The 27,964-nt window shown below is 42.5% G+C and overlaps 25 non-coding genes across 25 annotated transcripts; all 25 read right to left on the reverse strand.

The window, feature by feature from the left end:
* Nucleotides 1-49: 49 nt before the first annotated feature.
* Nucleotides 50-121, reverse strand: trnaq-uug (transfer RNA glutamine (anticodon UUG)). The gene has a single exon. It is a non-coding gene; the product is annotated as a tRNA-Gln (tRNA).
* An 874-nt stretch (nucleotides 122-995) lies between these two features.
* Nucleotides 996-1,067, reverse strand: trnaq-uug (transfer RNA glutamine (anticodon UUG)). The gene has a single exon. It is a non-coding gene; the product is annotated as a tRNA-Gln (tRNA).
* Nucleotides 1,068-2,252: 1,185 nt separating this feature from the next.
* On the reverse strand, nucleotides 2,253-2,324 carry trnaq-uug (transfer RNA glutamine (anticodon UUG)). The gene has a single exon. It is a non-coding gene; the product is annotated as a tRNA-Gln (tRNA).
* Nucleotides 2,325-2,890: 566 nt separating this feature from the next.
* trnaq-uug (transfer RNA glutamine (anticodon UUG)) lies at nucleotides 2,891-2,962 on the reverse strand. The gene has a single exon. It is a non-coding gene; the product is annotated as a tRNA-Gln (tRNA).
* Nucleotides 2,963-3,209: 247 nt separating this feature from the next.
* Nucleotides 3,210-3,281, reverse strand: trnaq-uug (transfer RNA glutamine (anticodon UUG)). The gene has a single exon. It is a non-coding gene; the product is annotated as a tRNA-Gln (tRNA).
* Nucleotides 3,282-3,847: 566 nt separating this feature from the next.
* On the reverse strand, nucleotides 3,848-3,919 carry trnaq-uug (transfer RNA glutamine (anticodon UUG)). The gene has a single exon. It is a non-coding gene; the product is annotated as a tRNA-Gln (tRNA).
* Nucleotides 3,920-4,166: 247 nt separating this feature from the next.
* Nucleotides 4,167-4,238, reverse strand: trnaq-uug (transfer RNA glutamine (anticodon UUG)). Its single transcript has one exon. It is a non-coding gene; the product is annotated as a tRNA-Gln (tRNA).
* Nucleotides 4,239-5,112: 874 nt separating this feature from the next.
* Nucleotides 5,113-5,184, reverse strand: trnaq-uug (transfer RNA glutamine (anticodon UUG)). The gene has a single exon. It is a non-coding gene; the product is annotated as a tRNA-Gln (tRNA).
* A 1,185-nt stretch (nucleotides 5,185-6,369) lies between these two features.
* Nucleotides 6,370-6,441, reverse strand: trnaq-uug (transfer RNA glutamine (anticodon UUG)). Its single transcript has one exon. It is a non-coding gene; the product is annotated as a tRNA-Gln (tRNA).
* A 566-nt stretch (nucleotides 6,442-7,007) lies between these two features.
* trnaq-uug (transfer RNA glutamine (anticodon UUG)) lies at nucleotides 7,008-7,079 on the reverse strand. Its single transcript has one exon. It is a non-coding gene; the product is annotated as a tRNA-Gln (tRNA).
* Nucleotides 7,080-7,326: 247 nt separating this feature from the next.
* Nucleotides 7,327-7,398, reverse strand: trnaq-uug (transfer RNA glutamine (anticodon UUG)). The gene has a single exon. It is a non-coding gene; the product is annotated as a tRNA-Gln (tRNA).
* Nucleotides 7,399-7,964: 566 nt separating this feature from the next.
* Nucleotides 7,965-8,036, reverse strand: trnaq-uug (transfer RNA glutamine (anticodon UUG)). Its single transcript has one exon. It is a non-coding gene; the product is annotated as a tRNA-Gln (tRNA).
* A 247-nt stretch (nucleotides 8,037-8,283) lies between these two features.
* trnaq-uug (transfer RNA glutamine (anticodon UUG)) lies at nucleotides 8,284-8,355 on the reverse strand. The gene has a single exon. It is a non-coding gene; the product is annotated as a tRNA-Gln (tRNA).
* Nucleotides 8,356-8,601: 246 nt separating this feature from the next.
* trnaq-uug (transfer RNA glutamine (anticodon UUG)) lies at nucleotides 8,602-8,673 on the reverse strand. The gene has a single exon. It is a non-coding gene; the product is annotated as a tRNA-Gln (tRNA).
* A 247-nt stretch (nucleotides 8,674-8,920) lies between these two features.
* Nucleotides 8,921-8,992, reverse strand: trnaq-uug (transfer RNA glutamine (anticodon UUG)). The gene has a single exon. It is a non-coding gene; the product is annotated as a tRNA-Gln (tRNA).
* Nucleotides 8,993-9,238: 246 nt separating this feature from the next.
* Nucleotides 9,239-9,310, reverse strand: trnaq-uug (transfer RNA glutamine (anticodon UUG)). The gene has a single exon. It is a non-coding gene; the product is annotated as a tRNA-Gln (tRNA).
* Nucleotides 9,311-9,876: 566 nt separating this feature from the next.
* trnaq-uug (transfer RNA glutamine (anticodon UUG)) lies at nucleotides 9,877-9,948 on the reverse strand. Its single transcript has one exon. It is a non-coding gene; the product is annotated as a tRNA-Gln (tRNA).
* Nucleotides 9,949-10,195: 247 nt separating this feature from the next.
* Nucleotides 10,196-10,267, reverse strand: trnaq-uug (transfer RNA glutamine (anticodon UUG)). The gene has a single exon. It is a non-coding gene; the product is annotated as a tRNA-Gln (tRNA).
* A 1,191-nt stretch (nucleotides 10,268-11,458) lies between these two features.
* trnaq-uug (transfer RNA glutamine (anticodon UUG)) lies at nucleotides 11,459-11,530 on the reverse strand. Its single transcript has one exon. It is a non-coding gene; the product is annotated as a tRNA-Gln (tRNA).
* A 566-nt stretch (nucleotides 11,531-12,096) lies between these two features.
* On the reverse strand, nucleotides 12,097-12,168 carry trnaq-uug (transfer RNA glutamine (anticodon UUG)). Its single transcript has one exon. It is a non-coding gene; the product is annotated as a tRNA-Gln (tRNA).
* Nucleotides 12,169-13,040: 872 nt separating this feature from the next.
* Nucleotides 13,041-13,112, reverse strand: trnaq-uug (transfer RNA glutamine (anticodon UUG)). Its single transcript has one exon. It is a non-coding gene; the product is annotated as a tRNA-Gln (tRNA).
* A 566-nt stretch (nucleotides 13,113-13,678) lies between these two features.
* On the reverse strand, nucleotides 13,679-13,750 carry trnaq-uug (transfer RNA glutamine (anticodon UUG)). The gene has a single exon. It is a non-coding gene; the product is annotated as a tRNA-Gln (tRNA).
* Nucleotides 13,751-14,624: 874 nt separating this feature from the next.
* Nucleotides 14,625-14,696, reverse strand: trnaq-uug (transfer RNA glutamine (anticodon UUG)). The gene has a single exon. It is a non-coding gene; the product is annotated as a tRNA-Gln (tRNA).
* A 247-nt stretch (nucleotides 14,697-14,943) lies between these two features.
* On the reverse strand, nucleotides 14,944-15,015 carry trnaq-uug (transfer RNA glutamine (anticodon UUG)). The gene has a single exon. It is a non-coding gene; the product is annotated as a tRNA-Gln (tRNA).
* A 1,185-nt stretch (nucleotides 15,016-16,200) lies between these two features.
* trnaq-uug (transfer RNA glutamine (anticodon UUG)) lies at nucleotides 16,201-16,272 on the reverse strand. Its single transcript has one exon. It is a non-coding gene; the product is annotated as a tRNA-Gln (tRNA).
* Nucleotides 16,273-27,964: the final 11,692 nt, after the last annotated feature.

Consider the following 27,964-nt stretch of genomic DNA (forward strand, 5'->3'; position numbering starts at 1 on the left):
TCTTCTCCAGTTCCACAAACAGTTCTGTACAGGCTTTTGTCAACAACTAAGGTTCCACCGAGATTTGAACTCGGATCACTGGATTCAAAGTCCAGAGTGCTAACCATTACACCATGGAACCAAACGGCAACAAAGCTCTGCCTGACCCAAATTTGTAAATTTCCAACCAATGCACCATCCGAGCTACTGTTAAAAGTTAAATTGTGGATTGCTAAACATGACACCATAAAACCAAATTGAAGCCATCTACTGGGTGACACATGGGTTCATGGAGTGAGAATTATTTGATGAAGAGGATCTTTAACTTTTCTCAAAATGATCTTCTCCAGTTCCACAAAAAGCTCTGTACAGGCTCTTGTCAACAACTAAGGTTCCACCGAGACTTGAACTCGGATCACTGGATTCAAAGTCCAGATTGCTAACCATTACACCATGGAACCAGACGGCAATAAAACCCTGCTGGACCCAAATTTGTAAATTTCCAACCAATGCACCATCCGAGCTACTGTTAAAAGTTACATTGTGGATTGCTAAACATGACACCATAAAACCAAATTGAAGCCATCTACTGGGTGACACATGGGTTCATGGAGTGAGAATTATTTGATGAAGTGGATATTTAACTTTTCTCAAAATTATCTTCTCCAGTTCCACAAACAGTTCTGTACAGGCTTTTGTCAACAACTAAGGTTCCACCGAGACTTGAACTCAGATCGCTGGACATAAAGTGCAGAGTGCTAACCATTACACAATGGAACCACACAGCAATGACACTCTGCCTGACCCAAAATTGTAAATTTCCAACCAATGCACCATCAGAGCTACTGTTAAAAGTTAAAGTGTGGAGTGCTAAACATGACATCATGAAACCATCTACTGGGTGACACATGGGTTCATGGAGTGAGAATTATTTGATGAAGTGGATATTTAACTTTTCTCAAAATTATCTTCTCCAGTTCCACAAACAGTTCTGTACAGGCTTTTGTCAACAACTAAGGTTCCACCGAGACTTGAACTCGGATCACTGGATTCAAAGTCCAGAGTGCTAACCATTACACCATGGAACCAAACAGCAACAAAGCTCTGCCTGACCCAAATTTGTAAATTTCCAACCAATGCACCATCCGAGCTACTGTTAAAAGTTAAATTGTGGATTGCTAAACATGACACCATAAAACCAAATTGAAGCCATCTACTGGGTGACACGTGGGTTCATGGAGTGAGAATTATTTGATGAAGTGGATATTTAACTTTTCTCAAAATCATCTTCTCCAGTTCCACAAACAGTTCTGTACAGGCTTTTGTCAACAACTAAGGTTCCACCGAGATTTGAACTCGGATCACTGGATTCAAAGCCCAGAGTGCAAACCATTACACCATGGAACCACATGGCAACAAAACCCTGCTGGACCCAAATTTGTAAATTTCCAACCAATGCACCATCAGGTCTACTGTAAAAAGTTAAAGTGTGGATTGCTAAACATGACACCATAAAACCAAATTGAAGCCATCTACTGGGTGACACATGGGTTCATGGAGTGAGAATTATTTGATGTAGTGGATATTTAACTTTTCTCAAAATGATCTTCCAGTTCCACAAACAGTTCTGTACAGGCTTTTGTCAACAACTAAGGTTCCACCGAGACTTGAACTCAGATCGCTGGACATAAAGTGCAGAGTGCTAACCATTACACAATGGAACCACACAGCAATGACACTCTGCCTGACCCAAAATTGTAAATTTCCAACCAATGCACCATCAGAGCTACTGTTAAAAGTTAAAGTGTGGAGTGCTAAACATGACATCATGAAACCATCTACTGGGTGACACATGGGTTCATGGAGTGAGAATTATTATTTGATGAAGTGGATATTTAACTTTTCTCAAAATGACCTTCTCCAGTTCAGTCCAGGCTTTTGTCAACAACTAAGGTTCCACTGAGACTTGAACACAGATAAATGGATTCAAAGTCCAGAGTGCTAGCCATTTACACCATGGAACCAAATGGCAACAAAGCTCTGCCTGACCCAAAATTGTAAATTTCCAACCAATACACTATCAGAGCTACTGTTAAAAAAATGTATGTGTGTAGTGAAAATCATGACACCATAAAACCCAATTGAAGCCATCTACTGGGTGACCCATGGGTTCATGGAGTGAGAATTATTTGATGAAGTGGATATTTAACTTTTCTCAAAATTATCTTCTCCAGTTCCACAAACAGTTCTGTACAGGCTTTTGTCAACAACTAAGGTTCCACCGAGACTTGAACTCGGATCACTGGATTCAAAGTCCAGAGTGCTAACCATTACACCATGGAACCAAACAGCAACAAAGCTCTGCCTGACCCAAATTTGTAAATTTCCAACCAATGCACCATCCGAGCTACTGTTAAAAGTTAAATTGTGGATTGCTAAACATGACACCATAAAACCAAATTGAAGCCATCTACTGGGTGACACGTGGGTTCATGGAGTGAGAATTATTTGATGAAGTGGATATTTAACTTTTCTCAAAATCATCTTCTCCAGTTCCACAAACAGTTCTGTACAGGCTTTTGTCAACAACTAAGGTTCCACCGAGACTTGAACTCGGTTCACTGGATTCAAAGTCCAGATTGCTAACCATTACACCATGGAACCAGACGGCAATAAAACCCTGCTGGACCCAAATTTGTAAATTTCCAACCAATGCACCATCCGAGCTACTGTTAAAAGTTAAATTGTGGATTGCTAAACATGACACCATAAAACCAAATTGAAGCCATCTACTGGGTGACACATGGGTTCATGGAGTGAGAATTATTTGATGAAGTGGATATTTAACTTTTCTCAAAACTATCTTCTCCAGTTCCACAAACAGTTCTGTACAGGCTTTTGTCAACAACTAAGGTTCCACCGAGACTTGAACTCGGATCACTGGATTCAAAGTCCAGAGTGCTAACCATTACACCATGGAACCAAACGGCAACAAAGCTCTGCCTGACCCAAATTTGTAAATTTCCAACCAATGCACCATCCGAGCTACTGTTAAAAGTTAAATTGTGGATTGCTAAACATGACACCATAAAACCAAATTGAAGCCATCTACTGGGCGACACATGGGTTCATGGAGTGAGAATTATTTGATGAAGTGGATATTTAACTTTTCTCAAAACTATCTTCTCCAGTTCCACAAACAGTTCTGTACAGGCTTTTGTCAACAACTAAGGTTCCACCGAGACTTGAACTCGGATCACTGGATTCAAAGTCCAGAGTGCTAACCATTACACCATGGAACCAGACGGCAACAAAACCCTGCTGAATCCAAAATTGTAAATTTCCAACCAATGCACCATCCGAGCTACTGTTAAAAGTTAAATTGTGGATTGCTAAACATGACACCATAAAACCAAATTGAAGCCATCTACTGGGTGACACATGGGTTCATGGAGTGAGAATTATTTGATGAAGTGGATATTTAACTTTTCTCAAAATCATCTTCTCCAGTTCCACAAACAGTTCTGTACAGGCTTTTGTCAACAACTAAGGTTCCACCGAGACTTGAACTCGGTTCACTGGATTCAAAGTCCAGATTGCTAACCATTACACCATGGAACCAGACGGCAATAAAACCCTGCTGGACCCAAATTTGTAAATTTCCAACCAATGCACCATCCGAGCTACTGTTAAAAGTTAAATTGTGGATTGCTAAACATGACACCATAAAACCAAATTGAAGCCATCTACTGGGTGACACATGGGTTCATGGAGTGAGAATTATTTAAAGAAGAGGATCTTTAACTTTTCTCAAAATGATCTTCTCCAGTTCCACAAAAAGCTCTGTACAGGCTCTTGTCAACAACTAAGGTTCCACCGAGACTTGATCTCGGATCACTGGATTCAAAGTCCAGAGTGCTAACCATTACACCATGGAACCAGACGGCAACAAAACCCTGCTGGATCCAAAATTGTAAATTTCCAACCAATGCACCATCCGAGCTACTGTTAAAAGTTAAATTGTGGATTGCTAAACATGACACCATAAAACCAAATTGAAGCCATCTACTGGATGACACATGGCTTCATGGAGTGAGAATTATTTGATGAAGTGGATATTTAACTTTTCTCAAAATTATCTTCTCCAGTTCCACAAACAGTTCTGTACAGGCTTTTGTCAACAACTAAGGTTCCACCGAGACTTGAACTCGGATCACTGGATTCAAAGTCCAGAGTGCTAACCACTACACCATGGAACCAAACGGCAACAAAGCTCTGCCTGACCCAAATTTGTAAATTTCCAACCAATGCACCATCCGAGCTACTGTTAAAAGTTAAATTGTGGATTGCTAAACATGACACCATAAAACCAAATTGAAGCCATCTACTGGGTGACACATGGGTTCATGGAGTGAGAATTATTTGATGAAGAGGATCTTTAACTTTTCTCAAAATGATCTTCTCCAGTTCCACAAAAAGCTCTGTACAGGCTCTTGTCAACAACTAAGGTTCCACCGAGACTTGAACTCGGATCACTGGATTCAAAGTCCAGATTGCTAACCATTACACCATGGAACCAGACGGCAATAAAACCCTGCTGGACCCAAATTTGTAAATTTCCAACCAATGCACCATCCGAGCTACTGTTAAAAGTTACATTGTGGATTGCTAAACATGACACCATAAAACAAAATTGAAGCCATCTACTGGGTGACACATGGGTTCATGGAGTGAGAATTATTTGATGAAGTGGATATTTAACTTTTCTCAAAATTATCTTCTCCAGTTCCACAAACAGTTCTGTACAGGCTTTTGTCAACAACTAAGGTTCCACCGAGACTTGAACTCAGATCGCTGGACATAAAGTGCAGAGTGCTAACCATTACACAATGGAACCACACAGCAATGACACTCTGCCTGACCCAAAATTGTAAATTTCCAACCAATGCACCATCAGAGCTACTGTTAAAAGTTAAAGTGTGGAGTGCTAAACATGACATCATGAAACCATCTACTGGGTGACACATGGGTTCATGGAGTGAGAATTATTTGATGAAGTGGATATTTAACTTTTCTCAAAATTATCTTCTCCAGTTCCACAAACAGTTCTGTACAGGCTTTTGTCAACAACTAAGGTTCCACCGAGACTTGAACTCGGATCACTGGATTCAAAGTCCAGAGTGCTAACCATTACACCATGGAACCAAACAGCAACAAAGCTCTGCCTGACCCAAATTTGTAAATTTCCAACCAATGCACCATCCGAGCTACTGTTAAAAGTTAAATTGTGGATTGCTAAACATGACACCATAAAACCAAATTGAAGCCATCTACTGGGTGACACGTGGGTTCATGGAGTGAGAATTATTTGATGAAGTGGATATTTAACTTTTCTCAAAATCATCTTCTCCAGTTCCACAAACAGTTCTGTACAGGCTTTTGTCAACAACTAAGGTTCCACCGAGATTTGAACTCGGATCACTGGATTCAAAGCCCAGAGTGCAAACCATTACACCATGGAACCACATGGCAACAAAACCCTGCTGGACCCAAATTTGTAAATTTCCAACCAATGCACCATCAGGTCTACTGTAAAAAGTTAAAGTGTGGATTGCTAAACATGACACCATAAAACCAAATTGAAGCCATCTACTGGGTGACACATGGGTTCATGGAGTGAGAATTATTTGATGTAGTGGATATTTAACTTTTCTCAAAATGATCTTCCAGTTCCACAAACAGTTCTGTACAGGCTTTTGTCAACAACTAAGGTTCCACCGAGACTTGAACTCAGATCGCTGGACATAAAGTGCAGAGTGCTAACCATTACACAATGGAACCACACAGCAATGACACTCTGCCTGACCCAAAATTGTAAATTTCCAACCAATGCACCATCAGAGCTACTGTTAAAAGTTAAAGTGTGGAGTGCTAAACATGACATCATGAAACCATCTACTGGGTGACACATGGGTTCATGGAGTGAGAATTATTATTTGATGAAGTGGATATTTAACTTTTCTCAAAATGACCTTCTCCAGTTCAGTCCAGGCTTTTGTCAACAACTAAGGTTCCACTGAGACTTGAACACAGATAAATGGATTCAAAGTCCAGAGTGCTAGCCATTTACACCATGGAACCAAATGGCAACAAAGCTCTGCCTGACCCAAAATTGTAAATTTCCAACCAATACACTATCAGAGCTACTGTTAAAAAAATGTATGTGTGTAGTGAAAATCATGACACCATAAAACCCAATTGAAGCCATCTACTGGGTGACCCATGGGTTCATGGAGTGAGAATTATTTGATGAAGTGGATATTTAACTTTTCTCAAAATTATCTTCTCCAGTTCCACAAACAGTTCTGTACAGGCTTTTGTCAACAACTAAGGTTCCACCGAGACTTGAACTCGGATCACTGGATTCAAAGTCCAGAGTGCTAACCATTACACCATGGAACCAAACAGCAACAAAGCTCTGCCTGACCCAAATTTGTAAATTTCCAACCAATGCACCATCCGAGCTACTGTTAAAAGTTAAATTGTGGATTGCTAAACATGACACCATAAAACCAAATTGAAGCCATCTACTGGGTGACACGTGGGTTCATGGAGTGAGAATTATTTGATGAAGTGGATATTTAACTTTTCTCAAAATCATCTTCTCCAGTTCCACAAACAGTTCTGTACAGGCTTTTGTCAACAACTAAGGTTCCACCGAGACTTGAACTCGGTTCACTGGATTCAAAGTCCAGATTGCTAACCATTACACCATGGAACCAGACGGCAATAAAACCCTGCTGGACCCAAATTTGTAAATTTCCAACCAATGCACCATCCGAGCTACTGTTAAAAGTTAAATTGTGGATTGCTAAACATGACACCATAAAACCAAATTGAAGCCATCTACTGGGTGACACATGGGTTCATGGAGTGAGAATTATTTGATGAAGTGGATATTTAACTTTTCTCAAAACTATCTTCTCCAGTTCCACAAACAGTTCTGTACAGGCTTTTGTCAACAACTAAGGTTCCACCGAGACTTGAACTCGGATCACTGGATTCAAAGTCCAGAGTGCTAACCATTACACCATGGAACCAAACGGCAACAAAGCTCTGCCTGACCCAAATTTGTAAATTTCCAACCAATGCACCATCCGAGCTACTGTTAAAAGTTAAATTGTGGATTGCTAAACATGACACCATAAAACCAAATTGAAGCCATCTACTGGGCGACACATGGGTTCATGGAGTGAGAATTATTTGATGAAGTGGATATTTAACTTTTCTCAAAACTATCTTCTCCAGTTCCACAAACAGTTCTGTACAGGCTTTTGTCAACAACTAAGGTTCCACCGAGACTTGAACTCGGATCACTGGATTCAAAGTCCAGAGTGCTAACCATTACACCATGGAACCAGACGGCAACAAAACCCTGCTGAATCCAAAATTGTAAATTTCCAACCAATGCACCATCCGAGCTACTGTTAAAAGTTAAATTGTGGATTGCTAAACATGACACCATAAAACCAAATTGAAGCCATCTACTGGGTGACACATGGGTTCATGGAGTGAGAATTATTTGATGAAGTGGATATTTAACTTTTCTCAAAATCATCTTCTCCAGTTCCACAAACAGTTCTGTACAGGCTTTTGTCAACAACTAAGGTTCCACCGAGACTTGAACTCGGTTCACTGGATTCAAAGTCCAGATTGCTAACCATTACACCATGGAACCAGACGGCAATAAAACCCTGCTGGACCCAAATTTGTAAATTTCCAACCAATGCACCATCCGAGCTACTGTTAAAAGTTAAATTGTGGATTGCTAAACATGACACCATAAAACCAAATTGAAGCCATCTACTGGGTGACACATGGGTTCATGGAGTGAGAATTATTTAAAGAAGAGGATCTTTAACTTTTCTCAAAATGATCTTCTCCAGTTCCACAAAAAGCTCTGTACAGGCTCTTGTCAACAACTAAGGTTCCACCGAGACTTGATCTCGGATCACTGGATTCAAAGTCCAGAGTGCTAACCATTACACCATGGAACCAGACGGCAACAAAACCCTGCTGGATCCAAAATTGTAAATTTCCAACCAATGCACCATCCGAGCTACTGTTAAAAGTTAAATTGTGGATTGCTAAACATGACACCATAAAACCAAATTGAAGCCATCTACTGGATGACACATGGCTTCATGGAGTGAGAATTATTTGATGAAGTGGATATTTAACTTTTCTCAAAATTATCTTCTCCAGTTCCACAAACAGTTCTGTACAGGCTTTTGTCAACAACTAAGGTTCCACCGAGACTTGAACTCGGATCACTGGATTCAAAGTCCAGAGTGCTAACCATTACACCATGGAACCAAACGGCAACAAAGCTCTGCCTGACCCAAATTTGTAAATTTCCAACCAATGCACCATCCGAGCTACTGTTAAAAGTTAAATTGTGGATTGCTAAACATGACACCATAAAACCAAATTGAAGCCATCTACTGGCGACACATGGGTTCATGGACTGAGAATTATTTGATGAAGTGGATATTTAACTTTTCTCAAAACTATCTTCTCCAGTTCCACAAACAGTTCTGTACAGGCTTTTGTCAACAACTAAGGTTCCACCGAGACTTGAACTCGGATCACTGGACTCAAAGTCCAGAGTGCTAACCATTACACCATGGAACCAGACGGCAACAAAACCCTGCTGGATCCAAAATTGTAAATTTCCAACCAATGCACCATCCGAGCTACTGTTAAAAGTTAAATTGTGGATTGCTAAACATGACACCATAAAACCAAATTGAAGCCATCTACTGGATGACACATGGCTTCATGGAGTGAGAATTATTTGATGAAGTGGATATTTAACTTTTCTCAAAATTATCTTCTCCAGTTCCACAAACAGTTCTGTACAGGCTTTTGTCAACAACTAAGGTTCCACCGAGACTTGAACTCGGATCACTGGATTCAAAGTCCAGAGTGCTAACCATTACACCATGGAACCAAACGGCAACAAAGCTCTGCCTGACCCAAATTTGTAAATTTCCAACCAATGCACCATCCGAGCTACTGTTAAAAGTTAAATTGTGGATTGCTAAACATGACACCATAAAACCAAATTGAAGCCATCTACTGGCGACACATGGGTTCATGGACTGAGAATTATTTGATGAAGTGGATATTTAACTTTTCTCAAAACTATCTTCTCCAGTTCCACAAACAGTTCTGTACAGGCTTTTGTCAACAACTAAGGTTCCACCGAGACTTGAACTCGGATCACTGGACTCAAAGTCCAGAGTGCTAACCATTACACCATGGAACCAGACGGCAACAAAACCCTGCTGAATCCAAAATTGTAAATTTCCAACCAATGCACCATCCGAGCTACTGTTAAAAGTTAAATTGTGGATTGCTAAACATGACACCATAAAACCAAATTGAAGCCATCTACTGGGTGACACATGGGTTCATGGAGTGAGAATTATTTGATGAAGTGGATATTTAACTTTTCTCAAAATCATCTTCTCCAGTTCCACAAACAGTTCTGTACAGGCTTTTGTCAACAACTAAGGTTCCACCGAGACTTGAACTCGGTTCACTGGATTCAAAGTCCAGATTGCTAACCATTACACCATGGAACCAGACGGCAATAAAACCCTGCTGGACCCAAATTTGTAAATTTCCAACCAATGCACCATCCGAGCTACTGTTAAAAGTTAAATTATGGATTGCTAAACATGACACCATAAAACCAAATTGAAGCCATCTACTGGGTGACACATGGGTTCATGGAGTGAGAATTATTTGATGAAGTGGATATTTAACTTTTCTCAAAATTATCTTCTCCAGTTCCACAAACAGTTCTGTACAGGCTTTTGTCAACAACTAAGGTTCCACCGAGATTTGAACTCGGATCACTGGATTCAAAGTCCAGAGTGCTAACCATTACACCATGGAACCAAACGGCAACAAAGCTCTGCCTGACCCAAATTTGTAAATTTCCAACCAATGCACCATCCGAGCTACTGTTAAAAGTTAAATTGTGGATTGCTAAACATGACACCATAAAACCAAATTGAAGCCATCTACTGGGTGACACATGGGTTCATGGAGTGAGAATTATTTGATGAAGAGGATCTTTAACTTTTCTCAAAATGATCTTCTCCAGTTCCACAAAAAGCTCTGTACAGGCTCTTGTCAACAACTAAGGTTCCACCGAGACTTGAACTCGGATCACTGGATTCAAAGTCCAGAGTGCTAACCATTACACCATGGAACCAAAAGGCAACAAAGCTCTGCCTGACCCAAATTTGTAAATTTCCAACCAATGCACCATCCGAGCTACTGTTAAAAGTTAAATTGTGGATTGCTACACATGACACCATAAAACCAAATTGAAGCCATTTACTGGGTGACACATGGGTTCATGGAGTGAGAATTATTTGATGAAGTGGATATTTAACTTTTCTCAAAATTATCTTCTCCAGTTCCACAAAAAGCTCTGTACAGGCTCTTGTCAACAACTAAGGTTCCACCGAGACGTGAACTCGGATCACTGGATTCAAAGTCCAGAGTGCTAACCATTACACCATGGAACCAAAAGGCAACAAAGCTCTGCCTGACCCAAATTTGTAAATTTCCAACCAATGCACCATCCGAGCTACTGTTAAAAGTTAAATTGTGGATTGCTAAACATGACACCATAAAACCAAATTGAAGCCATCTACTGGGTGACACATGGGTTCATGGAGTGAGAATTATTTGATGAAGTGGATATTTAACTTTTCTCAAAATTATCTTCTCCAGTTCCACAAACAGTTTTGTACAGGCTTTTGTCAACAACTAAGGTTCCACCGAGATTTGAACTCGGATCACTGGATTCAAAGCCCAGAGTGCAAACCATTACACCATGGAACCACATGGCAACAAAACCCTGCTGGACCCAAATTTGTAAATTTCCAACCAATGCACCATCAGGTCTACTGTAAAGAGTTAAAGTGTGGATTGCTAAACATGACACCATAAAACCAAATTGAAGCCATCTACTGTGTGACACATGGGTTCATGGAGTGAGAATTATTTGATGTAGTGGATATTTAACTTTTCTCAAAATGATCTTCCAGTTCCATAAACAGTTCTGTACAGGCTTTTGTCAACAACTAAGGTTCCACCGAGACTTGAACTCAGATCGCTGGACATAAAGTGCAGAGTGCTAACCATTACACAATGGAACCACACAGCAATGACACTCTGCCTGACCCAAAATTGTAAATTTCCAATCAATGCACCATCAGAGCTACTGTTAAAAGTTAAAGTGTGGAGTGCTAAACATGACATCATGAAACCATCTACTGGGTGACACATGGGTTCATGGAGTGAGAATTATTTGATGAAGTGGATATTTAACTTTTCTCAAAATTATCTACTCCAGTTCCACAAACAGTTCTGTACAGGCTTTTGTCAACAACTAAGGTTCCACCGAGACTTGAACTCGGATCACTGGATTCAAAGTCCAGAGTGCTAACCATTACACCATGGAACCAAACAGCAACAAAGCTCTGCCTGACCCAAATTTGTAAATTTCCAACCAATGCACCATCCGAGCTACTGTTAAAAGTTAAATTGTGGATTGCTAAACATGACACCATAAAACCAAATTGAAGCCATCTACTGGGTGACACGTGGGTTCATGGAGTGAGAATTATTTGATGAAGTGGATATTTAACTTTTCTCAAAATCATCTTCTCCAGTTCCACAAACAGTTCTGTACAGGCTTTTGTCAACAACTAAGGTTCCACCGAGACTTGAACTCGGTTCACTGGATTCAAAGTCCAGATTGCTAACCATTACACCATGGAACCAGACGGCAATAAAACCCTGCTGGACCAAAATTTGTAAATTTCCAACCAATGCACCATCCGAGCTACTGTTAAAAGTTAAATTGTGGATTGCTAAACATGACACCATAAAACCAAATTGAAGCCATCTACTGGGTGACACATGGGTTCATGGAGTGAGAATTATTTGATGAAGTGGATATTTAACTTTTCTCAAAATTATCTTCTCCAGTTCCACAAACAGTTCTGTACAGGCTTTTGTCAACAACTAAGGTTCCACCGAGATTTGAACTCGGATCACTGGATTCAAAGTCCAGAGTGCTAACCATTACACCATGGAACCAAACGGCAACAAAGCTCTGCCTGACCCAAATTTGTAAATTTCCAACCAATGCACCATCCGAGCTACTGTTAAAAGTTAAATTGTGGATTGCTAAACATGACACCATAAAACCAAATTGAAGCCATCTACTGGGTGACACATGGGTTCATGGAGTGAGAATTATTTGATGAAGAGGATCTTTAACTTTTCTCAAAATGATCTTCTCCAGTTCCACAAAAAGCTCTGTACAGGCTCTTGTCAACAACTAAGGTTCCACCGAGACTTGAACTCGGATCACTGGATTCAAAGTCCAGATTGCTAACCATTACACCATGGAACCAGACGGCAATAAAACCCTGCTGGACCCAAATTTGTAAATTTCCAACCAATGCACCATCCGAGCTACTGTTAAAAGTTAAATTGTGGATTGCTAAACATGACACCATAAAACCAAATTGAAGCCATCTACTGTGTGACACATGGGTTCATGGAGTGAGAATTATTTGATGTAGTGGATATTTAACTTTTCTCAAAATGATCTTCCAGTTCCATAAACAGTTCTGTACAGGCTTTTGTCAACAACTAAGGTTCCACCGAGACTTGAACTCAGATCGCTGGACATAAAGTGCAGAGTGCTAACCATTACACAATGGAACCACACAGCAATGACACTCTGCCTGACCCAAAATTGTAAATTTCCAATCAATGCACCATCAGAGCTACTGTTAAAAGTTAAAGTGTGGAGTGCTAAACATGACATCATGAAACCATCTACTGGGTGACACATGGGTTCATGGAGTGAGAATTATTTGATGAAGTGGATATTTAACTTTTCTCAAAATTATCTACTCCAGTTCCACAAACAGTTCTGTACAGGCTTTTGTCAACAACTAAGGTTCCACCGAGACTTGAACTCGGATCACTGGATTCAAAGTCCAGAGTGCTAACCATTACACCATGGAACCAAACAGCAACAAAGCTCTGCCTGACCCAAATTTGTAAATTTCCAACCAATGCACCATCCGAGCTACTGTTAAAAGTTAAATTGTGGATTGCTAAACATGACACCATAAAACCAAATTGAAGCCATCTACTGGGTGACACGTGGGTTCATGGAGTGAGAATTATTTGATGAAGTGGATATTTAACTTTTCTCAAAATCATCTTCTCCAGTTCCACAAACAGTTCTGTACAGGCTTTTGTCAACAACTAAGGTTCCACCGAGACTTGAACTCGGTTCACTGGATTCAAAGTCCAGATTGCTAACCATTACACCATGGAACCAGACGGCAATAAAACCCTGCTGGACCAAAATTTGTAAATTTCCAACCAATGCACCATCCGAGCTACTGTTAAAAGTTAAATTGTGGATTGCTAAACATGACACCATAAAACCAAATTGAAGCCATCTACTGGGTGACACATGGGTTCATGGAGTGAGAATTATTTGATGAAGTGGATATTTAACTTTTCTCAAAATTATCTTCTCCAGTTCCACAAACAGTTCTGTACAGGCTTTTGTCAACAACTAAGGTTCCACCGAGATTTGAACTCGGATCACTGGATTCAAAGTCCAGAGTGCTAACCATTACACCATGGAACCAAACGGCAACAAAGCTCTGCCTGACCCAAATTTGTAAATTTCCAACCAATGCACCATCCGAGCTACTGTTAAAAGTTAAATTGTGGATTGCTAAACATGACACCATAAAACCAAATTGAAGCCATCTACTGGGTGACACATGGGTTCATGGAGTGAGAATTATTTGATGAAGAGGATCTTTAACTTTTCTCAAAATGATCTTCTCCAGTTCCACAAAAAGCTCTGTACAGGCTCTTGTCAACAACTAAGGTTCCACCGAGACTTGAACTCGGATCACTGGATTCAAAGTCCAGATTGCTAACCATTACACCATGGAACCAGACGGCAATAAAACCCTGCTGGACCCAAATTTGTAAATTTCCAACCAATGCACCATCCGAGCTACTGTTAAAAGTTAAATTGTGGATTGCTAAACATGACACCATAAAACCAAATTGAAGCCATCTACTGGGTGACACATGGGTTCATGGAGTGAGAATTATTTGATGAAGTGGATATTTAACTTTTCTCAAAATTATCTTCTCCAGTTCCACAAACAGTTCTGTACAGGCTTTTGTCAACAACTAAGGTTCCACCGAGACTTGAACTCAGATCGCTGGACATAAAGTGCAGAGTGCTAACCATTACACAATGGAACCACACAGCAATGACACTCTGCCTGACCCAAAATTGTAAATTTCCAACCAATGCACCATCAGAGCTACTGTTAAAAGTTAAAGTGTGGAGTGCTAAACATGACATCATGAAACCATCTACTGGGTGACACATGGGTTCATGGAGTGAGAATTATTTGATGAAGTGGATATTTAACTTTTCTCAAAATTATCTTCTCCAGTTCCACAAACAGTTCTGTACAGGCTTTTGTCAACAACTAAGGTTCCACCGAGACTTGAACTCGGATCACTGGATTCAAAGTCCAGAGTGCTAACCATTACACCATGGAACCAAAAGGCAACAAAGCTCTGCCTGACCCAAATTTGTAAATTTCCAACCAATGCACCATCCGAGCTACTGTTAAAAGTTAAATTGTGGATTGCTAAACATGACACCATAAAACCAAATTGAAGCCATCTACTGGGTGACACATGGGTTCATGGAGTGAGAATTATTTGATGAAGTGGATATTTAACTTTTCTCAAAATTATCTTCTCCAGTTCCACAAAAAGCTCTGTACAGGCTCTTGTCAACAACTAAGGTTCCACCGAGACTTGAACTCGGATCACTGGATTCAAAGTCCAGAGTGCTAACCATTACACCATGGAACCAAAAGGCAACAAAGCTCTGCCTGACCCAAATTTGTAAATTTCCAACCAATGCACCATCCGAGCTACTGTTAAAAGTTAAAATGTGGATTGCTAAACATGACACCATAAAACCAAATTGAAGCCATCTACTGGGTGACACATGGGTTCATGGAGTGAGAATTATTTGATGAAGTGGATATTTAACTTTTCTCAAAATTATCTTCTCCAGTTCCACAAACAGTTCTGTACAGGCTTTTGTCAACAACTAAGGTTCCACCGAGATTTGAACTCGGATCACTGGATTCAAAGCCCAGAGTGCAAACCATTACACCATGGAACCACATGGCAACAAAACCCTGCTGGACCCAAATTTGTAAATTTCCAACCAATGCACCATCAGGTCTACTGTAAAAAGTTAAAGTGTGGATTGCTAAACATGACACCATAAAACCAAATTGAAGCCATCTACTGGGTGACACATGGGTTCATGGAGTGAGAATTATTTGATGTAGTGGATATTTAACTTTTCTCAAAATGATCTTCCAGTTCCACAAACAGTTCTGTACAGGCTTTTGTCAACAACTAAGGTTCCACCGAGACTTGAACTCAGATCGCTGGACATAAAGTGCAGAGTGCTAACCATTACACAATGGAACCACACAGCAATGACACTCTGCCTGACCCAAAATTGTAAATTTCCAACCAATGCACCAGCAGAGCTACTGTTAAAAGTTAAAGTGTGGAGTGCTAAACATGACATCATGAAACCATCTACTGGGTGACACATGGGTTCATGGAGTGAGAATTATTATTTGATGAAGTGGATATTTAACTTTTCTCAAAATGACCTTCTCCAGTTCAGTCCAGGCTTTTGTCAACAACTAAGGTTCCACTGAGACTTGAACACAGATAAATGGATTCAAAGTCCAGAGTGCTAGCCATTTACACCATGGAATTAAACGGCAACAAAGCTCTGCCTGACCCAAAATTGTAAATTTCCAACCAATACACTATCAGAGCTACTGTTAAAAAAATGTATGTGTGTAGTGAAAATCATGACACCATAAAACCAAATTGAAGCCATCTACTGGGTGACACATGGGTTCATGGAGTGAGAATTATTTGATGAAGTGGATATTTAACTTTTCTCAAAATTATCTTCTCCAGTTCCACACACAGCTCTGTACAGGCTTTTGTCAACAACTAAGGTTCCACCGAGACTTGAACTCGGATCACTGGATTCAAAGTCCAGAGTGCTAACCATTACACCATGGAACCACACAGCAATGACACTCTGCCTGACCCAAAATTGTAAATTTCCAACCAATGCACCATCAGAGCTTCTGTTAAAAGTTAAAGTGTGGAGTGCTAAACATGAGACCATGAAACCAAATTGAAGCCATCTACTGGGTTCATGGAGTGAGAATTATTTGATGAAGTGAATATTTAACTTTTCTCAAAATGATCTTACAGTTCCACAAAAAGCTCTGTACAGGCTTTTGTCAAGAACTAAAGGTTCCACCGAGACTTGAACTCAGACCGCTGGATTCAAAGTCCAGAGTGCTAAGCATTACACCATGGAACCTCACGACAACAACGCCCTGCTTGACCCAAAATTGTGAAGATCCAACCAATACACCATCAGAGCTACCGTCTAAAAATTAAAGTGTGGAGTGAAAAACATAACACCATGAAACGAAATTGAAGCCATCCACTGGGTGACAAATGAGTTCATGGAGTGAGTATTATTTGATGATGTGGATATTTAGCGGAAAAAGCTTTTGCGGCGTCGCCTTAAAGTTGCTGCTACCCAGTGTGGCGACGATGGGCTTTCGGGTGAAGGGCTTGGTGGAGGGGATGCGCAACCGGAGACATCCAGGGGCGTGACTTCCCTCAGCTGGTCCGACTTACCCCACCCTGCTTTTCCAGAAGAGAACATCTTCAAGGAAATTGCGGCGTCAGCCTGCAAACCAGTCAATTCTGGCGATGGTGATGACGCGGACCTTCTTGGGACCTCAAAGGACGAGGAGGCCATCCCGCCCTCATGTGCTTCCCAGGTCAACGGCCCCCCGCGGCTTTACCTCAGTTCTTTCTCCTCAACGTATACAAGCGCGCGGCTCAAAATCGAGTGGCCTGCCCCACAGAGCGCCAACGATCAGAAGAGGGACATTTATGATGGGAAAGTGCTGGGACCCCCTCCCGGCCCGAGGAAACAACTCTTTCCAGTTCTTCCTGCGTGCGCTAAGCACATGAGGCATTATTGGAAGGACCCACTCGACCTTAAACATGGTCTCGCCGGCCTCAAGGTAAAGGATGTGGCGGCTCTCGGCTTGGGCGACCCGCCCGCGGTCGAGCCGTCGATCGCCAGACACCTCAACCCAGTCCAGTGTGGGCTGCTCGCCCGCCGAAGCCGGTCTTGCCAAACAAGATGGACCACTTTTCTGTCTCGGTTCTACAGGCCTCATATAAGTCCTCGGCTTTGGCGGTAAGGGCTCTTAATGTTTCCTCGCTCCTTTCCGCCTACCAGGCGGAGAATTTGGAAGACTTGGGTGCTCAGCTGGACAAAGGGGCACCCTCGCCGACCTTGTGGAAGGAGATCCTGATGGTAAACGACCTGGTTCTCCGTAACGCTCGGCAGGCAGTCCAGGCTTGCGGGCGTACGATGGCGCTTTCTGTGGCGGGGAAGCGTGTGCTTTGGCTCAACCTGTCAGGCCTCCCTGACAGCAAGAAGAGGCGAATCGCTGGTGCCCCAGTTGAACCTGGCCAGGCTCTTTTCGGTCCCGCTGTCGCTTTGATGCAGCAACGGTGTGACGATAAAAAGAAAGAGGACAAGGCTTTCAAGCTCTGCCTTCCCAGGAAGGCAAACCCACATCAGGTGCCCCCTGTTCGTGTGCCTAACCCCCCGGCCACGGGTCGGAACCCGCATCACAGCAAGGAGAGACCCCGCCACAAACCCTCTCCACGGCAGGACTGTAGCAGTGCCCGATTGGGTCATGAGAACAATCATGCAGGTCTACAGACTACAGTTTGTCAGAAAACCCCCGCTTTTCAACGGTATTCTCTTCTCTCACACAGTGGAGAATTCCGCTCACATTCTGACAGAGGAAATCTCCTCTCTCCTAATAAAGGGAGCGATTCAGGTAGTGCCCCCGATCTGATAAATCAGGGTTTTTATTCTCGTTATTTCCTGGTTCCAAAGAAGGACGGCTCTCTCCGCCCTATCTTAGACCTCAGAGTGTTGAACAAACATTTAAGGAAATACAATTTCAGAATGTTAACTCACGGTTCTCTGGCCCAAGCCATAAAACAGAACGACTGATTCACCTCAGTCGATCTGAAGCATGCTTTTTACCACATAAGCATTTATCTGCCTCACAGGAAGTTTCTGCGTTTTGCATATCAAAACATATGTTACGAATTCACAGTTCTTCCTTTCGGTCTCTCTCTCAGCCCTCGGACGTTCTGTCTGTGCACGGAGGCGGCTCTCGCCCCTCTAAGAATGTCAGGTCTACGGATTTTGACATACATAGACGATTGGCTCATCATAGCCGAGTCGAAAGAGAAAGTGCAGAGGGAAACCCACCATGTGCTCTCTCATATCACGTCCCTGGGTTTCAGAGTGAATGTGAACAAAAGCAATTTCACACCCAGTCAGAGTGTGAATTTTCTGGGGTTGGAACTGAACTCGGTCTCCATGCGAGCGCATCTTTCTCAGGAGTGCTTCCGCGCTTTAATGAATTGTGTGTCACAGTTCAGAGAGGGGGAGAGAGTGCAGTATCGTTCATGCCTCTGATTACAGGGTCTTATGGCCTCAGCTATTCAGGTTTTGCCCCTGGGTCTCCTGAGAATGAGACCATTCATGAAATGGGTTTTGTCATTACATTTCAGCCCGTTACGCGATCTCTGTCGCGGTGTCACAGTGATGCGCACCTGTTCGGCAGCTCTGCGCTGCTGGAGGAACGCAGACTTTTACGCACAGGGGACACCCTTGCAGACAGTTATGCTGCGAAAAGTTGTGACGACAGATGCGTCCCTAACGGGGTGGGGTGCAACCCAGGAGGGCAGAACGGTGAACGGGCTGCGGTCGAGCGGTCTCCATTCAGCGTACAAAAATTATTTGGAGCTCCTTACCATATGGAAAGCTCTGAATCATTTTCTGCCGCCTCTGCAGGGGCATCACATGCTCGTTCGCTGCAACAATACTACAGCTGTGGCATACATCAATCGCCAGGGCGGTGTACGCTCATCGAAACTCCACAATCTAGCTCACAAGCTGTTAGTGTGGAGCAAGGGGGTTTTCGTTACGCGCGACTCATGTTCCGGGCATTATGAACAAAGGCGTGGATCTTCTGTCAAGGGGAAACCCTCTTTACGGGGACTGGCGTCTCCACCCACAAGTGGTGTGTGCGATATGGAGGCGATTCGGACAGGCAACCGTAGATCTGTTCGCCTCGCACGAAAATGCACATTGTCCTATGTTCTTCTCGCTAAAGGACTCACCCCTCGGTAAAAATCTGTCCCTGAATGAGACCTCTCCATGGAGCTGGACGCCCTGTCTCAATACCCCTTTGAGCCCCTGGGTGTTATTTCCTTGAAGCTGCTGTCTTTTAAGGTAGCTCTGCTCTTGGCTCTAACATCAGCTAAATGTGTTAGCAAACTGCATGCATTTTCTGTACACCCTTCTTGCACTAAATTCTCTCTGAGTGGAGATAAGGTTTTCCTAAACCTAACCCGGCATTTATGCCTAAGTGCTTCCCTGCGTTCACATAGGAGGTGGTGGGGCTGTCCGCTTTTCACCCTCCACCTTTTTCCTCTGTGGAGGATCAGAGGCTTAATGCTCTATGTCCTGTTTGTGCATTACAGACGTATATCGACAGGACTAGGGTTTTCCGGAAGAGTGACCAGCTCTTTATCTCATGGGCGCCCCCTCACAGAGGGAATCCCGTATCTAGCAACGCCTCTCACATTGGCTTGTGGACGCGATTGCCTTGGCATACGAATCGAAGGGAGTGCAACCACATGGGAATATCAGAGCTCATTCTACAAGAGGCGTGGCCACCTCTTGGGCTTTGTTTAGGGGAGTTTCACTGCAGGACATCTGCTTTGCTGCGAGCTGGGCTTCTCCCCACACATTTGTCCGTTATTATCGGTTGGATGTTACTAAAACCTCAGTAGCACACTCCGTTTTGGGTGTAGGGTCATCATAGCCCTTCACTGCTGCATACCTTTTTCTTACTGTTGTCATTATAGTAGGAACAAAGCGCTTACGGGTTTTGAGTCGTTCATGTTACCAAGCATGCATTCACATCCCTGCCCTAGTTTGTTTTTTGCATTTATGGGTTTCCCTAGGGTGTGCTTTTTACATATTTTCTGCCTTGCATGCGGACTACAGCCACTTGTGTGTGTGTGTGAGGCACATTATTATAGGATGTGTCGGGCACCGTCCCCTGGGGGTGACCGTACCCTTTTTGTACTGGCTGTCATACCTTACTGCGAGTGTGTTGGGCAATCGGGGAGCTGTCCATGTCTCTCCCATAGGTGGATCTCGAACATGAGATGATGAAAGAGAACAATAGGTTACTTTCGTAACCCCAGTTCTCTGAAATATCGAGTGGAAAGATCCACCAGCTTTGCCCCGCTTGCCGCACGAGAAGCGAATACACTTACTGAGGAGGAGCAGCGCGCATTGGCCTTATATGCCAACAGGTAAGAGGGTGTGGTCTTACCTGGCATTGGCTGCGCACTTCTGTCTGTCTAGCCAGACTTGGTGCAATTGGATGCTTCTGTAGAGGTCAGGTACGGATGCCCTTCCCATAGGTGGATCTCTCCACTCGATGTTTCAGAGAACCGGGGTTACGAAAGTAACCTATTGTTTCTAAAACTCCTTAATAACAAACTGCTGTGAAAGTGCTGGATCTCATAAACATTATTTACAGAAAATAGACTTTTTAGTAGTTAATTAATTAGGTGAGGATCTTTACCATTATGTACCAACCACCACAGAATTACACTATTAACTTTACATGTTCATAACAAATGTGATCTGTTAAAACAGGGAAAAACCTAGCAAGCAAAAAGTCAAGGGTCAAGAGTCCAACTAAAACAAACAGTAATCACAATAATGGTGACTTAAAATTAAACAAAACATCAACATCTAAACCTAATAAGTGAATTGTGTTTTCTACAGCAATATATTTACTGAACATTCAGAAATAATGTTTTATAAAATAATAAAATGCAATGTTTCTCTATCATTTACATAACAATCAAACAAGTCAATATAATAAACAGTTGTTGTTTTAAACATTGTGTGAACATTAAAACATGACATTGTCATAACGTTTAAAAATGGTAAAATGTAACATTCCTCTAACGTTCAGACAACACAAAAATTTTCTTAGAATGTCACGGAGTGACTTAGGGCGGAAACAAAAATGGAGAGGAGAGGTTCCGCCCGGAGCGTATTTTTCAAACCCACGTTTACTTCCTGGTTCTCCATGGCGACAAAATCAGGCTTGATTCGCTACAGGTGCATGAATGAGGCAGCGATTATTGACTGGGCGGGTCATAGGAGTACTGGAGACTTAAAAGACGGGCTGAAGAAGCAGAAGGGAGTCGTTTTTCGGGCGAGTCAGCTTCCGCCTTGGGCAGCACAACAAACACCAGCCTCTGAAGAGTCCGCAGGCCCCGCTGATCCGGCGACCGCTAGGAAGCGGGCGGAAAGAGTGCGGGGCTGGTTCGGGCGAAAGGACGGCGTGGATGTTTGCAGGGGGCAGTTTGTTGGGGTTCATTGTTGGCGCTGTGGTAGCGGTGCTGTATTTGACAAACCGTTTCGTTGTCGAAGAGAAAGGACCTGGGCACAGAAACGAAGCAGAAGAGGAAAACAGAGCCAGAGGCTGAGTATGTGATATCTATGAAGATTTTGGAAACGAATGGATTTATGTGCATCACTGTTGTGTGTTGAGTATCAATGAAGAACAAGCCGTAAGAGCTGCTGGAGAAGATTAGAGCGGTGTATTTGACCACTGGCGAAGAGGATTTCATCGGTCTATAGGGCCGTGAGTATTTAGCGGCTGATACAGTGTGTATTGTGGAGTTGTCTTGTTCAACGGGTATTGTGAGTCTTCAGTAAACAGGTTGACGGCCCTGCCACTGAGCAGAGTGGTGGGAGAGCCGGGTAGTGAGGATTCTGGGAGAAGCACGGGGCCACAACAGCGACGTCTATCTTACTGGCCTACACTCCCAACGCCAACCGGTCCCAGGTGAAATTCGAGGAAGACGGGGTTGTGACCTTAATGTGCACATAGAATGCTGTGGGTGAGTCTGTGCCTTTGCTGTGAGAATACACTTTGAATTAGTTCAGTGGTGTGCTGTGTTTGTATTGTCGGTAGCCCCCTCCCTTCACTGAATTCACCGTGGGAGAACGAGAGGCTGTGGAAGCCGGTTAAACAACCCATTGTATATGCTGTGTGTGTGTCCCTGTATTGAAGCTTCAAGTGTGGGGCCTGTTCTGGTCATCCCTTGGATTCGGCCTGACTCAGTGAAACGGTGGTGAAGGACATCGACTTCCTAGACTGCTGTGAGTAAAACCCATATTAACAAGTGTTCGTGTGTATGAAGAACTTCGTACTGTTATAGGAAAGGTGGCGAAGATCAGACCTCACCTGTCACGGAGCCTCTTCAAAGGTGCGCCCCTGTCCAGTTCTCTGTAGCTGAAGTGGAAGAGAGGAGAGGGCAGCGTTCGGCTCGGCGTGACGGTGCTAGATTTCCCCCTTTGCAGTGCCAGAGGCCTTTGGGAAGGCTATATCACGACGCCTTACCTTCTTAAGGTTTGGAGCATAACTACCCACCTTTGAAGTGCAGTCACCGTAAGTCCACCATTCATGAGCCGTATCCAATGTTGTTAGTATCTGTTGAATGACCAAAAGTTACGAAAAATTCGAAGGAAAGTTGGAGAAATGCAGTAGCTAAAGCTAACTCGCCTCTGCTTTATGTAAGGAGCTTCCCGACTTACCAGTGTGAGTTCCTGGATCTGTAACTGTAATCCTTTGTGCCACAGCTAAAAGCCTGCAGAAAGAGAGAGAACCTGAGTACCATACCTGTGAAGTACTTACCTGTATGTCATCACAAGCCAACTAGGTGAAAGTCCCAGTGTCTGCTACGTAATCTTCTGTGTTACAGCTAAAAGCCTGCAGAAAGAGAGAGAACCTGAATACCATACCTGTACGTCATCACAAGTCGACTAGGTGAGAGTGGAAGTCCCAGTGTCTGCCACGTAATCCTTTGTGTTACAGCTAAAAGCCTGAAAAAGGAGCCCGAATTCAATACCTGGAGATACTTACCGTGGGAAGCCCCGTTGGCACCAATTACTGTTTAAGCTTGTAAAACTCCTTGTACTATTTTAATCTGCCTCCAGGAGAAAAGGAGGGCGCCACGGGATCAAGGAAACAAGGCGTAGGAGCCTTGCCCCACTGTCTCCCCCCATCACTCGGCTCACCTGGAGAGCAGACGGAGATACCCTTTATTTTAACTTACCCTTGCGCCTTTCCCTATCCGTTTTAAATAAATTAAATAAAGTGTCTTTTAAATTATACTTACGCTTGTGTTGTCTGGTCATTGGGTTGACTTTGGGACCTCCTCGAGGTGGAAACTAGGAAGGGGCGCGGCTTGTTTACATCTGTGGTCCGCCCCGACCTGTGACAAGAACGTCAAGAAAACTGGACACTTTTTATGTTGGCAGAACGCTTTTTGTTAACGTTGGAAACTTTCAGGGAACATTCTTAGAACTTTTTTCTGTTAGCTGGGTTGGAGCCAGACAAGGTGGTGAAGATCACAATGGCCTCCGTGTGCATCCACAACTAGTAGCTCAGAAGCATATTCCCCTAACAGACTATGTGCTGTTAGACTATGCGCTAGGCGCACAAACCATTTTTGCCGTCGTTAAATTAGCAAAAGTGGATTCAGACACTGCCTTTTAGACTGTGTGCTGTGCGCTTTAGACCATGCGCTTAGATCATTAAAATAGGGCCTTAAATGCCCTTTTAAATGACTTACCTTTGGTCACTGGCTGTTGCACAATTTTATTTCTGGCTTGTCAGGGCAAAGTTGTTTGATGTCCATTTTCCCATTAACTGACAATATTTTAAAATAATTCTGTAATAAAAACTTTACACTATTACAATTGAGTGAAATTGTACCACTTGCAATGCTCACAACCTGGAGAATCAGCCGTACTAACATTGTCACGCAGACTAATAAGAACTTCGCTAAGAGAAAAAATAAGTAGGTCCAGGCCCGGACCATCAGGACAATTCCTAGCAAATTTCCCCGCTGCCAGTGAGCCGCATTTTTGTTTTTATGTACCAAAGTTGAATTAAACAGCAAAATCATCAATCAGTTTCACTTCACTGCATGCACGAGCAGAGCATTCGCGTTGCACACGAGCCATGCCTCTGCAGTGCATATAGTGTTGATTGGTGAATGGATGAGTTATAATTTGACAGGATTCATTTTTTTTTTGGCGCGACACCATGGTGTTCTTTGTTCTTAGTTAAAGAAAGTTATGTGCCATCCAGTCCCTAATATCACTAATGCAGTCTGTTAGCTTAGCAAACTGGTGGGTTTCGCTAGGATGTGACGAGATGTAAAGCTGGGTATCATCCGCATAGCAGTGAAAACTTATGTTATGTTTCCTGATAATGTCTCCTAGAGGTAACATATATAACGAGAATAGGATAGGGCCTAGAACTGATCCCTGAGGTACGCCGTATTAAACGGGGGAGTGATAGGACTCTTCCTCATTTACATAAACAAAGTGATATCGATTGGTTAGATACGATCTAAACCAGGCTAACGCCTGACCACTGATGCCAACATAATTTTCTAGTCTCTTGAGTAAGATTGTGTGATCTATTGTGTCAAAGGCTGCACTAAGGTCTAGTAATATAAGAATTGAGATTTCACCACGGTCGGATGTTAATAGGAGGTCATTTGTAACTCTAAGCAGCGCTGTTTCTGTGCTATGGTGGGGCCTGAATCCTGATTGGAACTTTTCATATGTATTATTATTCGCTATGAATGTGCGTAGCTGGCTTGCCACTACTTTTTCTAATATTTTAGAAAGAAAAGGTAGATTTGAGATTGGTCTAAAGTTATTAAGATCTCCCTGGTCAAGGTTTGGTTTTTTAATGAGCGGTCTAATAACTGCTAGTTTGAAAGCTGTTGGAACGTATCCTAATTCTAGCGATGAGTTAAAGATATTTAGTACCGTGTCGGACACTACATGAAATACCTCTTTTAGTAAATTTTAGTAGTAATTTGTGGGAACGGGGTCTAATATACAGGACGATGATTTAGATGACGTTACTAATTTAGAGAGCTCTTCTATTGTAGTAGGTTTAAATGACTCAAGATGTTCGTATGATAATCTAGTGGTAAATGTACTATTGGGTAGAGTGGTTGCTGCTTGCGTAGTTTGTATGTTTTCCCTAATAAACATAATTTTGTTAGTAAAGAAGTTCATGAAGTCGTTACTATTGTGTTGGAGTTTACTATTGGTTTCTGTTTGTTCTTTGGTTCTAGTCAGTTTCGCAACTGTGCTAAAGAGAAAACGAGGGTTGTTATGATTTTCTTTAATAAGCGTACTGAGATAGGTAGATCTGGCGGTTTTAATAGCCTGTCTGTAGTGTTGAACACTCTCTTTCCATGCTGAACGCCATACCTCTAACTTTGTGTTTCGGTAGTTTCTTTCTATTTTTCTAGCAACTTTTTTAAGGGCTGCAGTATGATGGCAGTAAGCAATCTGCAGTACCATGGAGCTGACGTTTTTTCTTTGATTCTCTTTTTTCAAATGGGAGCAACGGCATCCATCGTGCTAGAGCAAACGTTGTTCAGGTTTTCTATTATAATATCCAGATCTTCACGGTTATCTGCTACATGTTTCATTTGAGACAGGTCTGGAAGAGTGCTGATAAAGCTATCTTTAGTGGTGGAAATGATTGTTCTGGCTAATCTGTAGCATGTTGTAGACTGAGCGGTCCTATCTAGAAGTATTGTGTATGACACAAGGCAATGGTCTGAAACGGCATCGCTCTGGGGTGATATTTCAATGTCATTAATATTGAGTCAGAGTGACAGAATTAAGTCTAATATGTGCTTACGAGTATGCGTGGGCCCTGACACGTTTTGTTTAATACCGAGAGAATTTAGAACATCCATAAACGCACGTCCTAATGCATCTTTTGAGTTATCCACATGGATATTAAAATCACCGACGATAAGAGCTTTATCTACAGTGACTGTAAGCTCAGATAGGAAGTCTGCTATTTCTTTTAGAAAATCTGTGTGGTTGCCCGGAGGCCTATATATGGTAGCTAAAATGAACGAAAGCTGTTTGTTGTTATGATCAGTTATTTCCATGTTTAACAGTATAATTTCAAACGAATTAAATTTTAGTTCTGATTTATGGTTTACTTTGAACATTTTGTTGTATATTGTAGCTACACCACCCCCTCTCCCTTTTAGACGAGGAACGTGTTTATAATAATAGTCTTGTGGGGTGGATTCGTTTAAACTGATGTAATCGTCTGCTTTAAGCCAGGTCTCTGTTATACAGAGTGCATCTAAGTTTTGGTCAGTAATTATTTCATTGATAATAGGTTCTTTATTGGTAAGCGATCTAATGTTAAGAAGGCCGAATTTTAACATCCGAGTTTCATCTGTTAATGTATTGTGTTCTAATTTTATGTTAATAAGATTTGTACGAGACGAGGTAAACGGTGTCCTGTATTTATTTGTTCGAGGAACAGACACAGTCGAGATGTACTCTGGTAAAAAAGGCTCTATGTGCTGGGATATATGTGATCTTGACATGTCAAGGCAGCTAACAGACTGATGGGTAAGCCGATCTGTCTGTTTCCTGACCTGGGCCCTGGATAGTCAGACAATATCAAGTAAGACTATTGGTCAGATTTCTAGAGAGTATAGCACTTCCTTCCGGAGACGGATGGAGGCCATCTCTCTTTAGCAGGTCAGGTCTTCCCTCCAATTGTCTATAAACCCTACATTATGCTGAGGGCACCACTTTGACATCCAGCCATGAAGAGACACTAATCTACTGTAAGTTTCATCCCCCCGGTAGGCGGGGAGGGGGCCAGAGCAAATTACATTGTCTGACATTGTTTTTGCAATTTCACACACCTCTTTAATAGTATCTTTGGTGATCTCCGACTGGCGGAGTCTGGTGTCATTCGTGCCGGCGTGAATAACAATCTTAGAAAACTTACGTTTAGCATTAGCCAGCACTTTCAGTTTGGATCTAATGTCAGACGCTCTGGCTCCCGGTATACAATCGACTATGGTGGCTGGTGCCTCAATGCCAACGTTCCTGAGTATAGAATCTCCAATAACCAGGGCACCTTTAACAGATGTCTCAGCCGGTGTATTGCTGAGTGGAGGAAATCTGTTTGATATTAAAACAGGAACGTGATTTGCATGCTGAATGTGACTATGCCGCCTGACAGTCACCCAGTTAGTCAGCCGCCTTGACTCTGAAGTCGGAACCGAGCCATGTGTATTACGCTTAACACTAGGCGCACCCGAAACAGTGTTCGTAACATTAACATTCACGAGTTCGCATTAACATGTAATCGATAGGGAATGAGATAAAGCATATTTGGCGTGCTGTCCGAGGAGAGGGCTCCGAGCTCGGAATTTTAGCCCGAACCCAGAGTACTCCCCCCTCTTTAATTGTGATAAATGAATCTAGATGAGAGTGAGGTGATGGGGTGGAGGAGGGATGCTGCAAAAAATCTGTCACGGGACAGAGATGAGGGACTGCCTTTTATAGGCACCTCTTTGCACTGATTGGTTGGATCACATGACCATGCTCCTCCCGAACTTAGTTAAATAAACTTCATTTCACGAGTTCGCATTAACATGTAATCGATAGGGAATGAGATAAAGCATATTT

The sequence above is a fragment of the Paramisgurnus dabryanus genome, chromosome 14 (assembly GCF_030506205.2).
Source record: "Paramisgurnus dabryanus chromosome 14, PD_genome_1.1, whole genome shotgun sequence".
Taxonomy (NCBI): Eukaryota; Metazoa; Chordata; class Actinopteri; order Cypriniformes; family Cobitidae; genus Paramisgurnus; species Paramisgurnus dabryanus.